At 42.1% G+C, this 17,908-nt stretch overlaps 1 long non-coding RNA gene across 1 annotated transcript in view; it reads left to right on the top strand.

The window, feature by feature from the left end:
- The window catches only part of LOC105089782 (uncharacterized), a 286,658-nt gene that overhangs the window by 63,724 nt on the left and 205,026 nt on the right, over nt 1–17,908 (top strand). Inside the window, exons 2-4 of the long non-coding RNA XR_010384838.1 lie at nt 4,256–4,456; nt 5,532–5,772; nt 13,843–13,939. This is a non-coding gene — a long non-coding RNA (uncharacterized LOC105089782). The remainder of the gene's footprint in view (nt 1–4,255; nt 4,457–5,531; nt 5,773–13,842; nt 13,940–17,908) is intronic.

The raw sequence follows: 17,908 nt of genomic DNA, 5'->3' as shown, positions 1-17,908 counted from the left end.
TCAAAGTGCAGAGGTGACATATCCTGTTTTAAATCGTGGATGGTATTTTCAAATACGTTACAGCGGCGCTTATTATCAAAGGGTAAAAAGGATGTGCTTAAAGGTAATAATACCTTACTGGCTTGGAGGCACCTCACCGGCTTTAAAATGCTTTCTTGGCACAGAGTGTGAATGTTACTGGCTTTGAACTCACCCCTGAATTATGCAAAGCTTTTGTCCCTCTCTCGCCTGCCAAATGTTCCTGAGCCCTCCTTCGGCAGCATCTCGCTGAGAGGCCACACTGCCAGAGACCATCGGGTGGCTGTAAAATCTGACAGCCTGAGTGAGGGAATCCAAATCTGTTTCTTATTGAGTAGCCAGGATGGCTGGGTAACTCCACAGCCAGCTGTAGATCACTTTTATGGACGGCAAGGGACATGTCATCTCGGTAGCATCTGTGCGGGGTATCTTCCTGGATGGTTCCAGGCTGAGGAAGGCCCAGGTGTGGCTATGCATTTTCACAGCACCCCTCAGATGTGAGCAAAGCCCACCACCACACACATCCTGGGCTTCTGTAGGACCTATTCTGGCATGAACTTGGTGTCTCGATCTTTGGAATTCAAGAATTGATTTAAAAGGTAACTTTCTGGTACCAAGCATGCTGCTCTCCTTCTAATGCTGAATTCACTTCATTATCCAAGCTCTTTAGTCTCTGACTTACAGTAAATAATTGTCCACAGCTGTTGTGAGTTGGTTTATCCTCCAATAAAGGTCAGGATGGCTGACTAGACATCAGAGGAAAAACTTCTAAAATTTGGTGTTTAGACTAACTTACATCTATGTTTATCTCTTTTGTGTTTGTTGTAACTAAATAGGCAAGTGTGGGTTGTGGTTAAAGCATGACCAGGCAACCTGGATGTCATGGTTTTGTTTCTAGTTCTAGTTAATTCTGACGCATGTGGAATTCTCTCCATCCTCCTATGCCTCAGTTTCCCTGGCTGTCACACAAAGGTCAGTATTGACCGGTCTCTCTCGCAGACTTCCATGGAGGGATTCATGGGGATCTGCTTGTCCATAATCTGTGAAGCCAAATACTGGAAACCAGCTTTATTTACAAGCCTGAAGGAGGGCCCGTCCATCTCCATCGCTTGACAGGCATCACTTAAAGCTGAAACAGCCACAAACCCAGGACTGCCAGAGATCTCAATGAAGATAGAACCACTCCCTGTGAATGATTACCTTTTACACCAGGGGGGCCAAAGAAGCAAAAAGACCCCGCATCCCAGCAGGAAGTGGGATCTACCGGTGCATTTCCATTTACCGGGGGAACTGGGAGAAGAGGGAAGACTTCTGCCACGTACATTTCCAGATGGGATTTCTGGGCTTGGCTTGTGGTGGGGCCCACACAAGCTCTCCAGCTGTGTCCTGGGATCTCTAGAGGGGGGCCTAGCAGCAGGATGAGGCGGGAGATGTCCTCCCAGGGATAAAAATTTATTAGGTTAAAACCTAATGAAACACAATTTTCTCTGGAAACACCAACATAAGGAGCAGAAGAATAAGCAAAGATGATTCCAAAGAAAATGTAGCCCATTGTGATGAAGGGCTAGGGAGGAAGGGAGGGAGACTACAGCAAACTATAGGCTGGAACAAAGAGCAAGGGACATCAGAAGATTTCTACAAAGGATGCTCCTGACCCCCCAGTTGAAGCCATTATCATCTCAGGCCTATAATATTTCTGATGCTGCTGAACAGGCTTCCCTGACCTCAGTCTCTCATTTGTTGAATAATCCACTCCCATCATCAGGCTAATCTCGCTACAGAGTAGGAGCATGGAATAAAGTAGAGCCTCTTGGAGTTAGATGAACCTAGAGCTGCAAGAGTTACTTAACCTCACTGGGCCTCAATTTTCGCACCTATACAATGGGGATAATAATAACACATACCTTGTAGGGCCGTTATGAAGATTAAATGAGATAATGCCTGAAAGGTTCTTGGTACGCTACCCAGCACACCAGAATTCTTCAATAAGTGGTGATTGTTAATCCTCCTAGATCATCACTTCCCAGCCTACAACCCTTCCATGAGTCCCTGTGGCCCATGGCATAAAGGCTGAGCTCCTTTTTACAAACTGTGGCTCCAGCTTGCTTTCTAGACCAGTACTGTGCAATAGAACTGTCTGCAATAAAGAAATGTTCTCTATCTGTGCTGTCCAATATTGTAGCCACTGGCTACATATAGCCATTGAGCACTCGTAAAGAATATGATGGAGAAACAGAATTTTAAATTTTATCTAACTTCAACTTACTTAGTTTTAAATAGTCACAGGGTGGCTACTATATTTTTCTTTTGCATTTCCCTCGGAAGGCATCCACTCTAGCCAAATGGATTTTTTCACCTCTTGCTTTTTTGCCTCTAAACCTTCAAGTCTGCAAGGTGCTGCATACAGTTGTGTGGCCTTTGCACTGCAAAAAAGATGCCCAGCTGAGGGGGAAAGTAGGACCTGAAGTTGAGCCAGTGCTTGGCTCATCAACAGGTTTGTCCTGGGATGGGCTGAATCTGCAGGGAGGATGGGCCGTTATTCTCTAGTTCACCTACCTAGAGGGGTCCTTGCCCAAAGATGCCTTGATGCCAGCAGAGTACCTGTGTATCTACCCTCCTACCTACTACCTCTCCGGCCAAAGCCACCGTGTCTTATGAGACTAGCTCGAACTCCTGTTCACTCGCTAAGCTTCTACCTCCTCTAAACTCTTAAAACTTTCTTTAACTGTGAGACAAGGTGGAAGCCAGCGATTAAGACTTCAGTTTCTAAAGTCATGTGCCCAGTTGGAATTTCTACTTTGTCACCTATATGTGACCTTGGACATATTATTTTATCTCTCTAAGCATATGTTCCAACTCTATAATGGGACAACAATATCATTTCTCTTGTAGGATGGTTTTAAGAAGTAAATGACAGTGTGGTTAGGTTCATTAACATGGTGCCTAGCTCACAGTAAGTGTGGATTCCATGTTTATGTACTCATTCTTTGTTTCAGTAAATATTTATTGAGCATCTACCACATGCCAGATACTTTGTCAAGCTCTGGAGATCCAGTAGTGAGGAAACACAGATAAAATCCCTATCCTCCTAGCGGTGTGTGGAGATATAGGTGATGTTTCAAATGACGACACAAACAACTGTGGAACTTCAATGGAGACAAGTCCAAAGGGAGGAAAGTTTCCTGGTGCTGTGAGAGCCTGTGGTAGGTTTTGTCCTATGCAGGGAAATCAGAAAAGAGTTTTTGGAGGACAGGATGCTTGAGCTGAAATTGGAAGGAGGCTGAGCAGGTGTTGACTAGTTGAAGAGGAGAAGGACAGGTGTCCCAGGCATGGAAAACAGCATATGCAAAGGTCTTTGCTGGGTAGGACTGAAGGGCCCCTAGAGGCAAAGAAACAGGAGGCCTGGGCAGCCGGGGCATGCTCTTACAGTCAGCAAAGGTCTGTTTTTCTTCTCCATGGGTTCTCCCTGGCTTCATTGTGGAGAATTGATTAGATGTTACACAGGGTAGAAGCAGGTAAATCCGGAAAATACAGCAGCCCTCCAGGCAAAAGATGGTGGTGGGGAGAGACCAAAAATGCCTAGATTTGAGAGCTATTATTATGTTCCTCTCATCTAAGGATTAATAACATAGTATTTTTTGGTTGTTAACAGGTTAGTATTTCTGTTTTCTCAAGTCTCCTATCACTGTCTGAAATGCTGTGCTCTGTCATCCCAATTAGAGGATAAGATCTTTTCAGGCAAGAGTTATTTTATATTTATTTATATAACTTGCATGGCACTCTGCTTACAGTAACTGTAAAAGGAATATTTGCTAAGATAGTTTCTGAATTTCATATACTAGTGAGAGGGACAATACTATGAATGGCTGAAAATATAGGGGGGTTGTATGTGATAATAGAAATTTCATTTTATCTGTGTTATCAAAGGAGCCATGCAAAACCAGTAAGGAAAAAAATATATACTCAGTTACCCCAACTTAATAAGGAGAAGGACTTCTTTTCCAGATGAGCAAGTCTTACGTGAAGGAAGTGAGTAAAACCAGCATAACAGTATTTACCCCCAGGGTACTTGTAATAAAAGACAGGACCTAAAAGTGATCTTCGTGTGCACTCTACATGCAGAAGTTGGTGTTATTACTTATTGAAACAAAAAATAGCCCATTTTTCTTTCTTATTTTCTTCTCAACTTCAAGCTTTTACTTGAGTTTTTTGTTTATTTGTTTGTTTGTTTTTTTAGGGGAAAGCAGTAGAAACCCCAACTCAAGGTGACTTAAGCCAGAAGGAAATTACTTTCTCAGATAGCAAGTGGCCCAGAATCTGGGTTGTTCTCCAGGAACATCCAGGAGCTCAACTATGTCACCAAGGATGAGACTCTTTCCCACTGTGTTTTGTAGAGCATCAGCCTCAAACCCAAGCTAATTCCACGCAAAGCCATAAGGTACGTAGGGTAGCCCAGGCATGGAAGGGAAAGTTCAGAGCAGCAGATACAGTAACCTGCATCCTTACCCATCTCTATCAGAAGAAATGGGAAGTTTCTGCCCTGCCATGAACTTAAACTCATCCTCTTCAGTCAGATTGGGCCAAAGAAGTTCACGTGCTTGTTCCCAGACTAATCACAATCTCCATGAAAAGTGAGAAGCTCTGATTGACTTAGAGTAAGTAAGGTACCTACTGAGGATAGAGAGGCTTCAAGACCAAAATTGGGTGTACATTCGTACGTGGAAAAGGGAGAAAGGTGTTGGAAAGGCAACCAGTTATGCCTTCCTAGGATGAGCTGCTTTCTAGAAAAACGAGATGACTATAACTCACTCCAGTTCCACTCCATTCATCCATCCATTTGTCCACTCACTCATGAATATTTATTGGGTGCTTACTCTGCACTGGGCTGTAGGCAGGCTTATTGAGGCATCTCAAGAATTTTTCAACTACCTCTGTTCATATTTTTCATTCACTTGCCCCATATGGAGGTAAGTAGCCATATAAGAGACCAACCTGTTCACGTGGCACATTTTTAAAACCCCATGCTCCCAACACTCAGTTCTCTCATTCAGATCTTCATAAATCTGGATTCCAAGGGGACCAGGTCACAATATCATTTTGGGCCGTTGTCAAGGAGGATTTACGATGATTGTGCACATGACTCAACCATATGCTGTGGCTGGGGAAACACTCAGGTTAGCCTACTTTGACGTATGTATTGATGACAAAGAAAGTCACACCACACCCCAGGAAAAACACAACATGAAAACATTCCCAATTTATCAGTGAACTTCCTGTAATAATAATGGCCTTCTTGGTAAAATCAAGACATGATTAAAAATAATTAATGGATATTTCTTGAAAAAGGCATAACAGTCAGAGGATCTGGAAGCCAGCTGTCGTAACATTTCTCAAGAAGAAGGTGCATTTTATTGGCTCCGTGAAATGTGTGCCTTTAGCCCCTCAGCAAAAGGCCAGGGAAGGCAGACCTGACCCAGAGATAATGCTGGTTTTCTGTTCCTATATCCTTTCAGCACAGAGCCCAAGTATTGGGAAACAAGGTGTGATTTTTCCTAACTGAACTGATCGTTTCCAGTGCCTGACCTGAGAAATCTGCATGTCTTACCTGGTGATCTGGGAGAATGGGATCCTTTGTCTTCACACACACGAGTCACTCAACTTCCTGAATGAAGTCAGGGAAAGAAGGAAGAAAAATCCAGTGAGCTTCAGTTTCCTTATTTGACAAAGAGAGATAACACCATCTATATCACATAGGTAGGTATGAAGATTTAACAAAATGCTGTATACAGAGAATACCACTAAGGGAAGGGGGTGGGAGAGGAGTTGACTATGAAATGGCAGCATGAGGAAATTTTTTAGAGAAGTGAGTCTGTTCTATATCTTGACAGTGGTGTCGAATACGTAGCCATGTTCCTTGTCAAAAATCATGGCTCTATACACTGAAAAGTGTGACTTTTAATTTATACAAATAAAGAATAAATAAAATGCCCAGACACGCAGTTTTTAAGTAATAAATCCCAAAGTGCCGAGTTAGATTTTTCACAGTAGCCCTTAAAAAAATATAGTTCCCAGCTTTAAGGAAGGAATCATTTTGAGGGACATACATGTGAAATGTTAGCTTCCTCATCATCTCCGTAAAAGGTGTCTCACATACACTCGCATCTGATTCTCAGGTTTGTCACTCTCCTGTCCCCTTTGCACTGCTGCTCCCATTGTCTGGAATAATCTTCTCTCTTCTCCTCTACAATTGGTTAGTCCCTCTTTACTTCTTGGATCTCAGCTGAGTCACCTCCTCCAGGAAGCATTCCTGGAAGTCCTCTTCCCTGGGCTCAGCTATGCACTTCTCAGTACCTCCTACCTGTAACTCTGCCCACATGCCTGGTACTTCCATGGATTGTGGGTTGCTGAGGGTGGGAACTCTTGAGTCTTGTTTTCTCTGGTACCCTAGCACCTGGGGCAGTGCCTGGATGATAGGTGCATGATAAAGATGACAGTGCGTGATGAGGGATAGAGAAATATTTTTCAGTAGATGGCAGGTTGATGGCAGGATGATAGAGAGCTTCTAAGGGAAGAATAAATAAGGCCTACCCAGGCATCTCAACTTCGTTGTAGTTCTTGACCTTGACAAGTAACAGGAGACAACTTGAGAAAACTTGCACAAAATAGAGAATTTATGGGTAGGCTATCGGAAGAACTCTGAAACCCAAAAATCATTGGGTTACAGGAGAAACTAGAACCAGCATCTAGATTGCTTTTGGAAACCCAGACATCATCTTTTCCTCCATCTCTAATCTGCATTTTTTCCCCCTGTGGCTCAACTTCATTCTTCTCTCTGCTCTAAATTCGTTCTCCTCTGTCCCACATGCACATGTTGGAAAAAGGCCACCCAGCAACGGGTTGTCCCTTTCCTTCAAAGGAACTAGTCCAGAGAAGCTGGCCATGTGTAAATCCCAATGTGAAAATCCTGGAAGGAAGAATCTGGTTGTTTCTCTTGGAGCCAGATCTCTACCTACATATCAGACAATGCTGTTGGGTGTGGGGCCCCCAGTGCACACATGGCTGTTCTCAGTGAAGCAGTGTTTGGGGGTTGAGCAGATATGCCAGTTGGCAACCATGGCTATGACACAGAGACACGTTAGGTGACCCTATGACCTTCATCTCCTGGTGTTTGTGACCTTGAGTGTCGGCACGGCCTATGACATACTTTTAACCAACAGACTATGACAAGGGTGCTCTATGTGATTATGTGTATCTGACTATGTAACATAAGATTGTAGCATCCACCTTGCTGCAGTCTTCCCCTCCCTGAGGGGTGGCAGGTGATCATGTTGGGAGACCCTTCATGCCACGGAACTGAGGGTGGCCTCTGTCAACAACCATCAAGAAACTGAAGTCCTCATTGTTATGGCCACAAGAAACTAAATTCTGTCAACAACCTGAATGAGCTGGGGAAATGATCCTTCCCTAATCAAGCCTCAGATGAGATCATAGCCCCAGCCAACACTTTGATTACAGCCTCGGGAGATCTTAAGCAGAGGGCCCTTCTGCACCCTGCCTGGAATTCTGACCCACAGAAACTGTGAGATAATTCAGTGTATGCTGTGTGGAGCTGCTAAGTTTGTCGTGACTCTATTAGCAATAGAAAACTAATAAAACCACACAATATTTTTCAATTAAAGATGCATAAGGAGGGACACCATTTCGCGGTACAAACCTACTAGGTAACCTTTGAACTCAGGCCATGCTGTTCTTGGCGGTCAAAGAATGGCATGAGAGCCACACTGGACGGTCCGTTGCAGGGATTCCCTGAGCCGTCGGCAGGAAGTCACACAGTAGAGGAGGTTTAACTTTGACCCCCTGGCCACTGCCAGGAAACTGATGTGTTCTGCTTGGAAATTTACTCAAAGGAGATGGAGTGGTGAGCTCACCTGGGGGCTTTGAGGCATGTATTTAAGATACCGACCTCAGGAGTTCACAGCAGTAGGGAGCCCAGTGGCAGTAGGTGGGTGGCCTAGGGAGGAATGTGAGATGGGGTGGCAGGAAGGGCAAAGCAGGCCAGAAGCTTCTGTTCTGCAGTCGTGTCTGCAGTTTAGCTTTACTCTGCCTGAACGAACGGTAGTCTCAAAATACTGATTTCTGATGCTGCTAAATTGGGAGTGGGGAGGGTTTCAGCACTGCCCAGGCCTGCTTGAGGTGGGGGGGGCGGGTCCTTCTCTCTCATCTCCAGCTTTAGTTACCGCAGGTGGCTGGTGCTCTGGTCAGGAAAGACAGCTGTTTTTTTCTCTTTCATGGAGAAGGAAGTGGACCGTGATTCTAGAAATATCCACAGGATTGTCCCAGACTTCACTGATAAAAATTGCCTGTGATCTTGTTAAAACTCTAGATTTCCAGAACTCTCTCTTGGAATTCCTGCTTTAGTCAGTCTAGGCTGGGCCAAGGAATCAAGTCTTTCAACAAGCCCTCGCATGACTTGTGCCATCAGTGCAGTTTGGGAAACTTCTGTATGTGACTGTGGAATTTGTCCAGCATGATGTCAGTGGTTCTCACCCTCTGTTGGAGAGGTGGCTGCATTCCAAGATTGAAAAATGATGCCCTTCTCCCCCTAAGCCCCAAGAACTGCATAGAAAGCCCAGAGAAGCCATGCAGCAAAAGATCCGTTGATACATGGATTCCCAAATGGACTAACCATCCTCACTGCCCACCCACACACCCAAGGAAGGTACCCCTCCAGGAACCAGTCTTCTTGCTAAGACTCTTTGGGAAGTAAAACATAAGCACTGAAATTGAGGCTCACAGACAGAATGCACCTGAACCTTCATGGTCTGGGGGAGGTCAGGCAAAGCCCTTCACCTTTCCTCCCCTGTTTGTCTTTGTTTTCTCTGGACTGGGCAGCCCAGTCAGGCTGGCTCTCATCTTGGCTTTAGTCTCTTGTTCTTCCTTGTCAAACCCCTACCCTCCCCACTAGAATGCCATTCTTGAGAAACCCATCTGCTCACTTGGAGCCAGCCTGCTCTGATTCTGAGTACATCCCTGTTGGAAAGGGCTGACAGAAGCAACCTCACTTCTCCTTGGTGTTCCCAGCAGAACCGTGAACAGAGGAGGGAGCCTGATGTGATTTTTGTAAGGCAGCGTAGAAGGAAGCCTGACTTTCAAGGAAGGCTCTTTTGGCTTCCGTGCTCTCTTTGATCTAGCTTTGCCCTCCTTCTCTGGTCAGCCCTTCTGGCTGCTGGCTGTGGTGACCCTGAGACCAGGCCAGCCAGCCCTGAAATATTTGCTATAAGAGCATGTCCAAGGACAGGCAGGAATTGACAGCTTCTATTGAACAAATGGACCCAGCACAGCTCCTGGCAAACAGAGGTGCTCCAGGCCCCATAAAACCACATGGCTGGTTGGTCTCCAGGAGGCATGTCTTGCATAAACACAATTAATGAGTCAAATGTAATAAAAAGGGACAGAGTTCCTTTACTCCTGAGTTTTGAAAATAAGAAAGAAGATGCAGGTCCTTGCAATACTTACTGCAATCCCATTTCTTGTCTTTTTCCTTCCTCAGACCCTGCAGCTACACTGGAACCACCCCAGCCCCCAACACACACACACACACAAACATACGCACATACACAGAAACACACACTCACAACACACGTGCAGACACAACATACACATCTGACGTGCACACGTGCACACACCCTGCAGTGCTCCGAGGACAGTACCTTTCTTTCCTCCTTCCTCCCCCTGTTCTGGATATTTTACTACCAAGCCTGACTCAGCCTCTCCCGTGCTTCAGGTCAGATTCTGATCTCTCACATAGGGTGCCTGAGGGGGAGATATGGAGGGCCCAACGTAGGATTCTCTCCACTGGGCTGGGACAGAAGATGGACCTGTGAACACTCCTCAATCCATTTATCCCATTCCATGCAGCATTATTATAGGCAGATGAGAAATCCTGTATAGCTGGCTGCTTGAAGACAGAACTTTCCAATACCTGGAGGTCAGAAAACTGAACTTTGCCTCCACTAGACTGTGAGCTCCATATCAAGCGGCCCTGTGCACTGCAGGTTGAATCTCTCCCCAGCATCTAATCATGTGTCACACTTGGCACTACATCTCCCAGAAGGAGTCATGTATTGGGTGGTTATTATGTACAGACAGGTAATTTACATATATTAATTAATCTTTGCTCCAATCCATATCGTTGAAGAGTATGAGTTTTAATATAGTATTAATAGCACTTAAGTACATATCTAGTCCTGGCTAAGCACTCTTGTAAGTTTTTAACAAACATTCACTTATTTAATCTTCACAATGATACCAGGAGGCAGATGCCAGTATTACTGCTGGTTTACATGTGGGGAATGTAAGGCACAGCTTGGCTCTGCACCTTGGCAAGGTGGTGGTAAGTGACGAAGGCCTAATGGGGACCCAGTCCTTAGCTGAAGCTTCTCACGGTCTAGGGATCAGAGCATGTTCTCTGGACATGAGCAGCTTGATTGGAAGAGTGACCCTGCACTTTCTAGCTACTTGAGCTGAAGTCACTTACTTAACCCATTCAAGCCTCAGTTTCCTCAGCTGTACAAAGAAGATAATAGAGATTTTAAACTCAAAAACTTTCTATGAGGACTGAGTTAATGCATCTTTTTAGAACAATGCTTGGCATTGTTTAATACAAACCCTTCATGAAAAAAGAAATCATTATTATTATTAGCACCATGTTGCAGATAAGAAAACAGAGGACCAGAGAAGTTAGGTCACTTTGACCAAGGTCACACAGCTCATCAGCAGCAAATGTAAGGTGGAAACCCAGGTTTACCTGCCTCTTATCCTTGTATTCATTTATTTAGCCAACTTGCCACTCCATTTTCATTGAGATCCAGGGTTTGAAAGTACAGCAAATTGTTTTGATAGTTCATCTCTTCTGAGCGAGTACCACTCTTGCATAGAGCCAGCTCCCAATGACAGTGGACGCTCTAGGATGCATGTTCCCAATGCTGTAGATCATCAACAGAATTAAATCTAAATGCCAGATTACATCCTGTCTCTTTGGCCTTTCCTAAACACACGTAAAACTAAAATCTTTGTCGACTGCTTTGCTATTTTCCAAAGCATTTTCCAGATGCATTAGTCTCCCCAGCCTTCAAAGTCCTGCTTAGCCCTTCTCCCTCAAGGGCACCTTGGCCTGGACTGTGGTTCAGTACATATGACTCAATTCTACCTTCACCAGACAAGGTCCTTCAGGCATCCTCTACAATGTATGAATTTCCAAAGTGTGTTAGGAAAACTGAGGCTCTGAGGGTCATGTGCAGTTCCTAAAGGGGTGGCTGGTGGGAGCAAAGGTGTGTCTCTCAAACTCCAGGTCACTGTTGGAGGGAGGTAAGTTGAGCCCAAATTAAAGGAAGCCCTATTTGCATCTTTGGGAGTAAATTCACTTACTCCCACCTCCCTATCCCTGAAAGTGCTATGGATTAAATGCTCAGTCGCTTCAAATTAAACTTTAAATCATTTCAAGAATGTGTTTTATACACAACAAGTTCTTGGTGTGTTACGCAGAAAGCAAGAGGGACTAAAAAACAAACTAGCCTATTTGTATATCTTTGACTTTTTTGGTTGATGTCAAAAGAATAACCATATTTTCCAACAAATGTATCCGACATGATTTTGGCATGTTTTCTGGTTTGAAGAATGATCTTTCCATTGAGTAAATTTCAGTAATGCTCTATTTGCATATAATTAATGGATAAATACCATCCACTCATAAATTAAAATGAAAAATACTATTGTTAGTGAATCAGAGTAATTGACTTTGATAAAACATTATATATATGAATAATCTGGGGGCTGGAATAGAGCTGTATAACTTTTGCGTTCAGAAATCAGAGCTATAGTAAGCATAAGAGCTCTAGCAAACTTTAAAGCATGGTTTTTATTAGGATTTCCCATGTCTCTGGTGTAGGGGGGAATATAACTATGCATACAAATCATATTGCATTGACTTAAAATGTTACTTGCTTATAGAAAAGTCCAAATTAAAACAAAACAAAACAAAAATGGATTAACAGATAATTTTCTCAGCCAGAGATGGATTCTACCCTATATTTATTAGTTGACAAGTGTTTTAACAAAGTATCTTAAATTACCAGGACTATTAAGATGTCCTGTTACATCCCTGCAACATAACCTAATATTTTATGATTCAAAGAGCCTAAGTACAATTTTTTTCCCTAAACGCAAGCAAAAAAGTACAGACTTTTAAAAACTTAAATAAAAGTATAAGGACATCAGTGGGATATTGTATTTTAAAGCAACCCTTGGGAGATTTTTCTGTGATGTCAATAATCAGTTCCTGATGTATCTGCTTTTTTTTTTTTAACTCATCTTCTTGTATCTAAAGTAAACTTAATAAGAAAAAGTAGAAGTCCTTCTTAAGCTTTTGTAATTCAGAAATTTTGAATCCATTGCATTAGGAAATGCTATTTTTTTTAACGTCTTTGATAGTACAAGCTATTAAAACATTGCCTTCGCTGTCTCAGGGAGAAAACTGTCTCAATTCCAATGATCATTTTTTAAAGCTCAGTGTTTGTTGGAGAACCAATAAGAATTTTTGAAAACTCTGCCCAGCTTGTTCTGATGGTCTAGGCACCTTCCGTCAGTCTGCTGGGATCTAGGGACGTTAGAGCCATCGCTGAACATAGTAGGGCTTCCACTTCTTACAGGCCGATTTTAGCTGCTGTGGAGAGTTAGTTCTACTCTTAATACTCTGCCTCACCTGGAGCCCAACGTGCATCCCATTTCCTATTCCTACCAAACCAGTTTAGAAGAACACTGAACACACCCACGGGTTCAATCATTTTTGACAAGTCTCAGAAGCCCAAGGCTAGCATTCTGAGACATGTGAGCACCTGGTTGAAGGGAAGATTCCAATGAAGGGATGAAGGGGAGCTCCCCGACAAGAGCCCTCAAACTGTGGCTGCGTTTAACTGAGTCTCTGGTGAGGCAGGTATCAGAACCCTGCATGCATTTGCCCTGCCTGGCCTCTCGGTGAGGAAGCTTCTACCTCTTAACAGGTATTTCCACAGACTCCCTGTCCATCTCCCTGCTACTGGTTGGTACTGGCCAAGCCTTTTCTTGGAAAACGTAGGATTCTTCCTTACTTAAACTGTAGAGAAAACTCAAGAGACCAAACACTTAGAGGAAAGAGATGGTAGCAACAGAATAACAGATTCTGTGGCAACAGATTAGACTCTTTTAGTGTGTATACACAGTTTCACCTGGATATTCATTTCTCCTGAGACTTAATTTTCCATCTTGAGTGTCTAAAGTTTGAGTATAGATCCAGGTCATCTCCTGCAGTTCCTTTCAGCTTCTAGGTCTGTGAGCACAGAGTTTACATTATTTTGTTCTTTAGTGGAGTTACTTATTTCTCTACTATGAAATATATGGTCTGACAGAAGAGCTAATGGTCCTGGGGTTTATTATGTCTTTCCCTCTTTTAAGAAATATGCTATATTCCCCATGAGGGCAGGGATAATACCTCATTCCTCTTAGGATCTGCCTGAAGCAGGAGGTCCAGCATATTCAGACCTGATTTGAAACGGCATGTTTTGATCACTTGATATTTAAGGTCCTTAGAGACCTGAGCTACACAAAGAGGGTTAAGGATTTAGTCTTTAAAACAGAAGAAAAATGTTAAATGATGTAGATCTATGTACCCTGACACAGATCTCTAAGATATAATCTTGAAAAAAAGAAAATATGGAACAATACTTCCAATGTGATCCCACTTATGTTGTTTAAAAGAGAAAGCAATCTCCAAACTATTTGTTCCCTTAGGTGTATATCTCTGAATGCGAGCACAGAAAAACAACAGCAACAGGACAATTCGATGTGCTGTCGACAGTGCAATCTTTGGGACGAAGATAAAATGGAGGTAAGAAACCTGACATTATCTGATGCGTTTGTACTTGTAACAACCAAACACTTAATGCAGTACTTGTATTTTTAAAAACAAGCAAAAAAGTAAAAGGTGGAAACACACAAAATGCCTCTGAAAACAAGATCAGAGTGATGTGGAAAGGGTCATGTTGGGCACACTTTTCAAAAGTACTCTGGAATGTGATCTAGATTCGGAGAAATCACCCTAACATGCACCAAATGCAACATGCAAGCTGACCCATTCTAACCACAGATCTTAAAGAAACGTGTTTTAATGTGGATGTCAATAGATAGATATAGATTTACATTGAAAATAAGTCATTATTTTTTATAAATTTCCCTTTGGGGATGAATATACAGGTGAAAGAGACATTTAGGTTATAAAGGGATAATTCCATTTCAATTTTAAATATTTTAGCACATGTTTTTGCTGGGGATTTGTAAATTATCTAAAAACTCTAATGAAAGTTTCTTCACATGAATGCTTGACAAAATATTTACAAGGAAAAATTACATCATGGCTGAAAATGTAATCTTTCCACAAAACCAGCGATTGATTTAACAACAACAATATGTTCTGTTCAGTGAAAGGGAAAAATATCAACCAATAGTTGTATATTATCTGAATAACCATATGGTGGGACTTTTGTGACCTCCCAACCAGCTACTTCTGTGTGTGTTACAGGAAGTACTGGTGGAACATCCTGCAGTTTGCTTTATTATTAATTACTTTCCCTGCTTTATAGAAGGACCGCTAGGAAGGCCCCCTAGTGGCCAGTTACCAATTCTGTCTCTCCTTGGTCAGCATGTCCAGAATCCTTAACTAAAAACAGTTCTGCGCCGGGCTGCATTTCTATTTAAGCACTGTTATTAGTCAGAAGTACATTTTAAAAACCAGCTTTTCTCACAAATGGCTAAAACTTCCACAGCTGAAATATTTATTCTCTTTTCAGAATGCGTTTTTTGTGTGTATGTTTACAAACAGAACAGAGAACACAATCGTATTTCTGTTTCTCTCTTGACTACTAGTCTATTTGAAAGGTTTGCTTTTTCCTAACTATTTTTTCTCCAGGAACACTCACCCAAATAACCTTTCATGATATATTACTACATATTTCGCACTGAAATGTCTTTATTATCCATTTTTTCTCCAATTTGAGTTTGCCTGGGTAAAATAGCGTAGTCTTAAATTGATGTATTTGGAAATAATCTATTTTTGAAAGAATAACAGATTTCATTTTCAAAAATATTCAAATGTTATTTAAGGAGCGTTGAGGTGAATGTGGTATCACCAGGAATAATAATACTGAAAGCAATTGTATCTCAAATTTTCCTAACAAAGCAACAATAACTCAATTTATATGTTTTTTGAAATAAGACTTTCTCATTTGGAAAAAATTATGTCAAATTATACAGATTTTACATACCTTTCACTGATGTTTATTCTCCTAAAACCTCTGCATTAAATGGAAATGTCTTAATCATCCTTTAAAAGGAATCAGTAAAAACAAAACACACAACCCTCAATCGACTCAACCTTTGGATAAAGTAACTCTTGATTTCAAGATTCACATTTCATCTACATACTAACACAAGTCCATGGCATTTCAGTGCTTGTAAACGAAAAAGCAAATGAAAGGCAGTGATGAAGGACTAGTTATGGCTGAGTTTGATTTTGTGATTCTAGTCCTCTCCCCTCAGTTTGTACAGTTTCTTCTCACTAATCTTTATTATCTTATTTCATTGTACTCCTTTCAATAGGTGAGTGACTTTGATCATTTTTTCAAAGATGAGAACACACATGAGCCATGGGTACTCAGATTTTTTCTGAACCCTTTTGTACAGAATTATGTGAAACAAAAGAAGATGCATCTTTCCCCTTCCAAAACATAGCTCGTGTTTCATCACTAAATTTATATACATCATCATTTCTAGAAGCTCCTTCTTACGTTGTCATTGGTGGAACAGTGGGATAGGAAGATAGTTCTGGCTGTGTAAATTATTGCTAGCAAGATTATTCATGAACACAAAAAGTAGAAACTTCCTAGTCAGGTATTTCAGTTAATTTCCAAAAATGGCTGATATTATACACTTTAAATGAGGACAATTTCAAAATCATCGTGACTTAATTAAGGAAAGAGCCAAAACTATCTCCTTAAATGTTCTTTGAACTCCATTAGGTGTCCCCTACCTCCCTTTGTGCACTCGTAAGAGATAAAGTATTAATATGAAATATTGCTACTTTATTTTGACAACTTTATTTTGGGCTTTAAAGGAAGTGGAACATTTTAAACATGTTAACCAAACAGACCAAGAGATGATCTCTGTGCTGCCTTTTTGTGGGATGAACGATCAGCCCTTACACACTCTCAGGCTCCTACCTTCCCCAACCAGCCAGCAGCCACCACGCCATGCTGCTCGTACAGACGTTAGGCCCTGCCGTCTTTGCTGTTAGAATATATAATCACCCAGAGTTAGAAGTGGAAAATGGGAGCCCCCGATCATAAGCTCATAAAAGGCAATTTCAGTGTCAGAGTGGTGGACTGAATAAATATAGAAGGGATTTATTATGAAGTTCTGTAGTGATGTTGGCACCAGCAGCTCACTGCTGGGCAACATTCTATCGCCAAAATCCAGGAACCAGCACAAACATTGAACCACTGTGTTCTCAGTGACAATAACAAGAGTGGCTTGATGATTGGCTGGCATGGCCACAAAAGACACATGCTGGCATGTTTCGGAACATAAATGATAGATCTGCTGCTGGGAGTTTATAATTATTTAATCAAACCCAGACTGTAGGACCTGGAGGGACGTTGTGTGTCCTCCCAAGAGCGGAAAAAGGACAGAACTCAAATGTTGATAGATTCCAGGGGGACCATGAGAGGCAAGCGGCCAGGCGAGTGTGTGCTTTCCCTGGCCAGCCAGGGCCCATCCCAGGCCTGGTGAAGGGTTACTTCCCCTGGGTCACATCATCCCCGAGTCAGGACCAGGAGGAAGTGAGTTACCATCCATCCTCTTGATGTACTGATGGAAGAGGAATCAATTATATTTCCTTTCATGGAATGAAACTTATGTCCTGCTCTGAATAGGAAATCACTCATTTGCTCCAATTCTTTTTCTATAACACACATACACACACACACTCACATATAAGACTTGTGCCAGCTGCTTGCTTTATGTATACATAGTTTTCAATTTTGACAGAATAAAAAGCTCCACTCCATTCAACCTCTACATCCCATGTTTGGAAGATAAAATAATGGGCACACCATGGTTATGAAACATTCTTTGACCCTGGATATTTGGAGACCACGGTCTGGGACTCTTCAAATCAGCTTTTAATTCCATCATAATCTGATGAAAAAAGAAAGGGGAGGGGATGAGGCTTTTACAAGCAATGATTGTGTGTTTTGGTGGAAAGAGAATAAATTATCAAATTAAATTAGCATTACATTTCATTCCTCATTCCTAAGAGATTTGGAAATTTAATAAGGTGCTCGCACGGATTTGGTTGTGACCTGCAAGTTTTAAGTTTCTGTTCTAAAGCCCCTAAAATGGACTGTTGGTGTCATAAAGGCACAGTTGTTGTTGTTGTTGTTTGTTTGTTTTTTTAAGGATATTGAGTTAAAGCAAGCCATCATTAGAAAAAAGTCAATGTGATCTCAATATAACTAATCAAAGTGTTAATTCCTAAAGCTTTCTCCCGTTCTGGATAACAAATTCTTCATTCTAGTTCTGCCTGCCCCTACTTCTCCATTTTTATTTATTCTTTCTGTACAGAAATGCTTTAGAGGGTGGATGCTACCAGCAGAGCAGATAGTAACTCCCTTGTACTCTTTTCATCTTGAAATCTACATGCGATGTTCAAACCAGGGGTAGGATACTACTTTTTAAATTATCCAAGGAAAGGGTTAGCTCAGTGGTGGAGTGTGTGCTCAGCATGCATAAGGTCCTGGGTTCG

Source organism: Camelus dromedarius, chromosome 17, assembly GCF_036321535.1.
Source record: "Camelus dromedarius isolate mCamDro1 chromosome 17, mCamDro1.pat, whole genome shotgun sequence".
Taxonomy (NCBI): domain Eukaryota; kingdom Metazoa; phylum Chordata; class Mammalia; order Artiodactyla; family Camelidae; genus Camelus; species Camelus dromedarius.
Note: the sequence above shows the minus strand (reverse complement) of the source record. Positions and strands in the feature narration are given on the sequence as shown.